Raw genomic sequence first — 8,882 nt, forward strand, 5'->3', positions numbered from 1 at the left:
ATCTATCTATCTATCTTAGGTGTACCATAGGCTATGCCATCTAGATATGTGTAAGCACACTCTGTGATGTTATCACAATGATGAAGTATCCTAAGGATGCATTCCTCACAGCATAGCCCTGATTTTAAGTGATGCATGACTGTATAATAAGCACCCGACCACTAAAATCAAGCATATATTAAAATTTTGTCATATTCATTTCAAACTGCCTTTAAAAAATGAATAAGAATTTGACACATAGATCTAAGACCTTAGACCTGCATTCCTTTTCACCTGTATTCTTCAGAATTTCTGAAGTTGTTATGCATAATTGTGTCTCATGTGAAACAACACATAAGAACTATTCTAAATATCAAGATGCTGAATTTCAAAAGAGATATAGGTGACATGCAGACTTTGAATATGAAGTTTCTGTTAACCAATTCCCAATGCTATAAAAATGTTTAAAGTTGATTTTTTATGTGAGGAATAAAATACTGAATCAACTTAATGACAAACTATCTCCTCTGGTTCTGATTTGGGCCTTTTGTAGGCAAAAAGACTACATCAGAGGAGTGGGTGCATTCTATTTTTCCTCTCTTCTTTCTTATATGTTGGGTGGGCTTTTTGTTCTCTCTCCCTGTTGTTTGTATCTTTGGCTTCTGATGTTTTGAGTTTGACATATTTGGAAAGGTCTGGCACTTAGGAAATGGCTTTTTGGCTTTTACTGCTAGGGTGACCCAGCTTGTCCTCTCTGGACTTGTAAGTAGGATAGAGTTGACTCCAATTAATTTTGCAAAATTTTTGCTAACCCCTATCACTTCAAGGCCATGATAGACATTGCTCATTGCTCATAACACTCCAGCCTTATGGTCCTTCTTAAGAGGGATCTTGCAATTGCTAAAAAATACTTGGAATGGCACAAGGAATGAAACTTATTTACATACTGATCACCATTCCCTGAGATACTTATTGTCTCTTTTTCCTCATCTGCAAAAATGGCAGAGGTACGTGACTGGTAAATTGTTGCATCATCAGTTCAAATTCTAAGTATTCCAAGAGGCCTTCCTTATCTACTGACCACCACATACACACTAATGAGATCTTCTTGTATGCTGATACTTGTCTCTGTGTTTTCATGAGGGAAGGATTTAGATCAATTATACCAGTATGACAAGTGCATGTAAGGAGATCTCTTCTGGAAAACAATAACAAAAATCTCATCTATTTCATGGTCATCATTGGTGTATTCACACTATTGGTGCCCAAAATATACCATCTCATCCAAGGAGGAGAAAGAAGACCTTGCCTTAAAGCCATGAGGAGATTGTGACCTCTTGCTAGGACAGGCAATAGAATGGCTAGGCTTAGAAATGATCAGTGTATCAGGCATTGAAGACAAAGCACTTTTTATGAACTCAGTGCTTAGTTTTAGTGTGTGGCCCATGTGTTCTCAATATTTAGTCAATGGATGAATGCATGAAGAACTTTATAGTGTTAGATAATTTGGATCAAATGGAGAATCAAAATGAAAATACAATGAAAGGCATTAGAACACATACATATAATGAAATGAAGAAATCTCAGTTATCATAATTTTTTTTGTGGATAACTCTGGGAGTATTTAGAATTACTTATGTATGCCCAAATAACTGATGTTAATTACTGAAATGCTTTTGAAGTGATTCAGTATGGCTTTGCTCAGCACCTAGAAGCATTTTGATGCACAGCGTGGCTGTGGGATTTTTGTTTGAACCGAATTTCTCTGCAGATTAAAGAGGAAGTAGTAAGCAAGGTGAGGCCCGACAGCCACTATAAAGAGAAATTTTACAAAATTTCTGTAAAGAGGGATTTGATGGATGGAAATACCTTGAAGGACTACTAAGTGGTGTGCTGTGAGTGCATAAAATAAACCTACTCTATTCCCTCTTCCAGAAGATTGTTCAAAGTGTTTTCTTTGTTGATGAAAGCTTTTGTGTGAGAGGAGTCTGTGAGGAGAAGTAGAAAGTGTGTAAGTCTGGAATGTAAGGGACTTGCTCATACATATTTCAACTGGGAAAGAGGACTAGCTCATACCAAAATGCTTCTAGCTGCCGAACAAAGCCATACTGAATCCTCACTTCAAAAGCATCTCAGTAGTTAACAGTAGTTATTTGGGCACACATCTTGGTGATTAACAACCCCATACTGACAGTTTACCAGCTATTTTTTCTCTTTGATCCTTTCCACAGCCTATGGGGTAAGAATAAGTGTTTTCTCCATTTTATAGAGGATAGAATTGGAGCATAATGAGTGACTAGTCCCTGGTCTCATGAAGTGTGGATTTGAACACACCAGGTTCCACCCTTTTGAGCAGATCTTTGTTCAATCCCTGTGTGTTAATTACACATAGATGAGAGAAAAACAGAGTAGTTATATTCAAGATGACAATCAAAGTTGTGGATGAAATAAAATCTAGAATAAAAAAGAGGAAGAGAAGTCAGTTACACAGGTGGATGGAAGTCAATTAGCATCAGATAGCAGTTGCCTCAAAAAGAAAGCCATGGTTTTGGAATCCAGAGGACTCACCAGGGCAGGAAGTGCCTCAGTGAAATGAGGATACATCCTACCTTGGGCATGCACAGAGGCACCCACAAGTGAATGCATCTACTATGAGCATTCTTAGAAATGCACACTCCCACAGTTTTGATTTACTAGAACAGGAAATTGGAGAAAAAGCAGGAGTTCCACTGTCATTACTTAAGGCACTTCACAGTTTGAACAGCGTGATGTATTTGAGAAAGACAAACTTCCTTATCAACCACGAAATTCAAAAAGGACTAAGTTATGTCTGTTTTATTTCTTACTGAAGCCTAATATTTAGTATGTGTTCCTTAAAGGCCACTTATTATAATATCCTCACTTAATACATGAAGGAACTGAGGCTTAAAAAGAGTCAAAGGGACTATCCTTAGATCATATCTTTAAGAGAAGCCCCATAACAACTCCCTGGTTGCTTGGAGTCCCATCTGAGGTTGTTATGAGTTAGGACGAGGCACGACCACCCAAGAAAGACTTTAAAGGAGAATCTTTATTAGCCAGCTGGCAACTGCTCTGACCAACAGGTCGTTAGGACCCAGAGCAGCCCCCCTCTAACTTTTAGCAGGGTTTATAAAGGCAAAAACCACATCCTGTTGGCAATCTTTGCGGAGCAAGCTAGCCCAGGTACAGAAGTGAGACAATGGTAATTAGCTATCAGCATGAGTGAACACAATCAACACAATTGAGTGAACATAATCAACACAATCGTTTAACCGTATCCTGGTTTGGTCCTCCCGTTTTCCTCGTTTTCATGGGAACCAGACCTTTTCATGGACCTCCTTCAGCTTGAAAGCAAAAATGGCACCTGATTAATGGCTCCCCTCTGGCTAAGTAAATTGCACCTGATGCATGGCTCCCCTCTAGCTAAGTCATTAACCATTTCAAGGTTTTTTTCTGTTCTCTGCCCCATCATTCCTTTGAAAGGCCATCAGAAGATATAAAGACTTCTAGAGTCTTCTTCTGTAACATATTCTCTGAGTTTTAAGCCAGAAAATGGATTCATTTCCCTTTATTTCCTGACATTGATGCTATCACTGACCAATGGGAGATGAATGACTTAACCAATTCCTGGGTCATGGGATTCATAGAAGGAATAAAGTCTTTCATTCCTATTTTCCTCTTCCTCTAGTGTGGCATGTTGATGTTGCTGGGAGTCATGGAGAGACACGATGATGATACTTTCTCATCATTTTTCGGTTGGGAGCAGAAATTTATAAGAAGTCCTTTGGTCTGGTGAATTGGAGATTCCAGCCCAGGTCTAATAGATTTCTTATTAAGATCATTATTATAATGGTTCTGTATTTGAGTGGCCCCATTTTAACCAATAAGGAATATGTTTCTCTTTTAAAATTATATTCTATCTTCAAAGGCTTTTTTTTTTTTTTGATAGCACTGGACTTTGAACTCAGGGCCTTGCGCTTGCCAGACAGGTGCACTTACTGCTCACCAGCCCTTTTTTTTTGTGATGTGTTTTTTCAAGATAAGGTCTCATGAACTGTTGCCTGGAACTGGCTGTGAACCATGATCCTCCTGATCTCTGTCTCCTGAGGAGGTTTTCTTTCTGTTCTCTGCCCCATCATTTTTCTGAGGAGCTCCCCAAAAGGATTACAGGCATGCGTGAGCCACTACATCCAGCTTCAAAGGCATTTTTGATCAATCTGGGGGATTGCTCCAGAAAATTGACACTAGAGAAAGAGTGAAAAATTAACTAATAGAGATTAGATGAAAAGTGCTTCAATGATATCTAGATAGAGAAAACTCCAGGGGGTAGGAAGACATAAGGAGATAGACAAATATTAAAATAATTTCGTGTGCCATGAGAATTTTCTTGCCATCCTGTTGCTGTGCTGAGTTTGACATTCTAAGACAGTGGTTTCCATGAACCTCATCCCTGAGATCCTTTTCCTTATTGTTTCTGGTTGGGTTGAGTCACTGAGACACCATCAGGAAGTATCCTGGAGGGCAGGAGGAGAGAGGTTTGAATTTATCTCCTAGCTCTTTCTTATGAGGCTGTGTCAACAGAAGTGCTTCTCCCCTTGACTGTGCATCCATCCTCTTTTACTACTACAGCTGCAACTCTGGCTATTTTCTCTGGTAATTACTCCTCCCTTGTGCTTTACAGCCTAGGTGTGGGAATATTGCCTTATCACTGCCTGTCTTAGGGTGCTTCATCATGCATTATCATTTTCCCTTAACCCTGCCCGTCTTTATAAATATTCCCCTCCAGAAGTATTCCTCTATTATTCCAATTTGAATAATCTGTTTCTTCCTGGTAGAAGAATTATGCAATGGAGGGTATTTTTGAAAACTATGTAAAGCAATGAAACCTGTTTCACAGCATTTTATCATCTCTGGGAAGCATGTCTGCATGTCACTTTGCTTCTTAATCATATGTCCCTGTGACAGTGGATTTGAATAATGGAAACAAAGGGGAGAATAAGGGGAGTTGGATTAGAAAGGAGAAAGAGCCAGTTAATCCCATTTGAAATTCTCACAACAAGCACTGTCAATGCCGTTTTTAGAAGGACGCCTATGTCCCCTCTTTTCCCTGAAGGAAGTACCATAACCCTCTGCATATAGCACCTTGTGGGGAAACATAAGGATATGAAGTCGGAGCAAACATCCTAACAGGAAACCTGAAAGTTCTTGAAATACACCCTTACCTGTCTTCTATTCTCCTGCCCAGCAGTAGAGAACTGACCCATGCTGAAGGGGAAGAGCCTTCCTCAGACTGAGTGACAACACAGGCAACTCATAGTTTAGTAAATCATGAGATGCCTAAAGGAGTTGTAGTAAAAGCTGGTGACCAAGAGAGGTGTATCAAAATTTTAGATGGGCCTAATATTTACTGTGGAGGGAGTGAGAGTAAATCAGAGACCCGAGCCATTTGAGACCCGGTCTTTCACCAAGATATTTCTGAGCATCTGACCTATTTCCACTCACATATCAGTCTCTCCTATCTATTCCTTTTGGTCTATTTCATGTAAATAATTGCTGTTCCTTCCTTTAATTGATGTTCCTGATCTTAGGTAGCAACCTCAAGCAATGTGAGATCACATAGTAGGGTTTTTAAACTAATAAATAAAGACTTGAGTCATTCTAGGCTTACCGTGGCAGGAATCTTCTGTTTCTCTTAAGTATTTTCTTTATTTTAGTACCAATGCATTAATGTGTAAATGTTTGTTTCAAATGAAATAGAAGTGTATACATTGGTAGTCTCCTGAATCCCATTCTTCAGAGGTCACCACTAACTATCCTTACCCATTCTTATTAATTATTATTAGTTTTGAATAGCAAATTTTTATTTCTATTTTAAATTTATCAGTGTAAGGAAGTGGATCAACTGACTTTGCTTATGAAATGTGAAGGGTTCAGCACACATAACACATTCTTTTCTTTCCTTCCTCCATTTAAGGAAATTTGTTATTTATTTAATTTAGTGTATATATTCAAAATTTAAATTCTTATCTCCCATGTCTTCCTTTTTGTTCTTTATGCTACAGTCATACTTATTTACTTGCCATTTTTGAAAATGTAATTTGCATTAGAAGTTGAGTTTGGATATGTTTAACTGTTTCTCCTTCCAGGTTCATGTGAGTGATATTTGGTCCCATGGGTGGTGGTATTGGGAAGTTCTTTGGGTCCTTTAAGAGATGGGGTCTGGTTGGAGCTCCTTGGATCATTGTGGATATGCTCTAGGATTTGTTCTCATTTGACCCCCTAGAGTTCTTGTGAGAGTTGTTATAAAAGGAGCAAGCCTGGCCCTATCCAGCTCTCCGGCTACCTGACTGGATATATGGTACTCCCTCCATCTATCATGAGACTTGTGCCTGGGCTATTACATTTGGACTTTCAGCCTTCAAAACCGTGAGCTACATTAACCTCTTTATTTCATAAGTAGGCTGTATCAAGTATTTCATTATAGTAACACAAAGCTTACTAAGAAAGAAGCTATTAAAAATATTCAGAAATTTTCTTTAGTGGATTAATTCAGCATGTATTTAAATAAAGACTTTGTGGGCTGAATTGTGTCCCTTCAATACTTATATGTGGGAATCCTAATCCCCATTATCTCCGTGTTTGGAGACCAAGCTCTTAAAGAACTAATTAAGTTAAGATGAGTCCATTAGGGTGGGCCTTATCTGTAGTGAATGAGAAGAGGAGATAAAGACACAGAAATGCAGAATGAGGTCCATGTGAAGACACAGGGAGAAGATCCCATGTATAAACATTGGAGAGAGGCCTTTTATGAAATCTGCATAGGAGACCATATTCCCCTCTAATAATGGCTAAAAATAAACACACTTCATTTCAAATGTTGGTAAGGATTTGGAGAAATTGGATCTTTTATCTGTTGCCATGGGAAAGTAACATGATTTAGCACTCTGGAAAATTCTTGCATTTTCTGAAAAATTAAAAATGCACTCATTATACCACCCAACATTCTGCCTATGGCACATGTCCCAGAGAGTGTAAAACAATGTTCACTTAAAAATCTGTATACAAATGTTTATATCATATTTATTTATAATACCCAAACTGGAAATAAGTCAAATGTCATTTCACTTGTGATTTGTGAAACAAAGCTTAATACATTCTCATAATGGAATCCTTCAGTATAATTAAAAATAAACAAAAAACTATTGATACAATCACAAGTTGGATGGATGCTATGGGCATTATGCTGTGAGGAAAAGTTAAACAATGTATGATCCCATTCACATAACATTTTGAAATGACAAAATACAGAGATGGAGAGCAGGTCAGTGGTTGCTGACAGTTTTGGGAAGTGGGGTGGGGTAAGCATGAGTACAAAGGGGAAGACCAAGAGAGCTTTTTTGTGGTGAAGAAACAGCTCTGTATCTTGAATGTGGTGGTGGTTATATGGACTATACATGCAATAAAAATGTTGTAATATCATACAAATGTGTAACCCTTACCCCTAAAAATAAATGCATGCAAAAAGTGAAGAAATCCAAATTAGATCTGTAGTGTAGGTAATTTTGTTGTATCAATGTCAACTTAGTGGTTTGCTAATATACTATATTTACGTACTATAACACCACTGGTATGGGCTGGATAGTGAGGCATATAGAAACTGTACTATTTTTGTAGCTTTTTAAGTCTATAGTTAATTCAGAATGAAATGTTAAAAACAGCTGAAAGATCAGTTTTTTGGGTGGACTACTTACATGGATATTGAAGTTACCATGAATGAGGACATTAGCTATGCTGGAGAGAAGTTTCCAAACCAGGATCCTAGGCTAGAAAAAAATACAAGAATTCACACACTCTCCACCATAATTAAGCAAATATTAAAATCTTGTATATTTTTCCAATAGCTCTTTGAAAAAGTACAGATAAAATTTTACAAATCAAATTACAAATTCAATCCTGGATGTTTTCTCCCATTGTACTCTTTAGAAGTTGTCAAGTTGAGGGCTGGGGCATGGCTCAAGTGGCATAGCACTTGCCTAACAAATATGAAATCCAGAGTTCAAACCCCACTACTACAAACAACAACAACAACAACAAAACTTTGGTGTGTTTGGTAAAACTGTAGATTCATTAATTTAAATTTCAAATATCTATTCATCTTCTATACATAGTTACTAAGGGGATCTCCTCTCTCTCTTACTCATCTCTGTGTTGTATCCTGGAAGGACTCAAGACCAGTCATACCAATACGATAGGTATATTAAAGAGAACTCTTCTTCCATACTCTATTGTAAGCTCCTGAGACCAGGAACCACATCTCACCTATTTTCATGGCTAATATAGGTGTATTGACAATGTTGGTGCCCAATACACACCATATCAACATACAGAAAGAGCACCACAATAGCTTCTCTAAATTACAGGTAGCTGCCAAATAGAGACAAAGACCGCCTGCTTATCTTCATTATAGTTCAGACATAGAGGCATGAAATTAAGTCTTTCTTAATCAGTATGGTAGTTATATTCAGACCATGTCTATGAAATAGTCAATCCCACTGCCTTATTCTGAAAATAGATTCCAGACTTCTTAAGGCATAAGATCAAATCAGTGAAATTCCATAACCTCATTACCTGCCTGAGTTTCCCTGGATAGGGATGTGACCCAAGGTCATTATGGGTTAACCTTAGAATACAGATTTTCCAATTCTAGGTAAAGTGCTCTTTTCTAAACTAGCACCCATAGGTTCTGCATCGCAAGGTATTTGGAGATCCTGGCTGCTGAAGTGAGATGACTGGAGGTAAGAGATTCTTCTGTTGGATCTCAGGACAGTAGGACTAGGTTGTGGCACAATGCTTGTAGCCTCAGTACTTGCAGGGACCCTACT

The sequence above is a fragment of the Castor canadensis genome, chromosome 1 (genome assembly GCF_047511655.1).
Source record: "Castor canadensis chromosome 1, mCasCan1.hap1v2, whole genome shotgun sequence".
In the NCBI taxonomy this organism is placed as follows: Eukaryota; Metazoa; Chordata; class Mammalia; order Rodentia; family Castoridae; genus Castor; species Castor canadensis.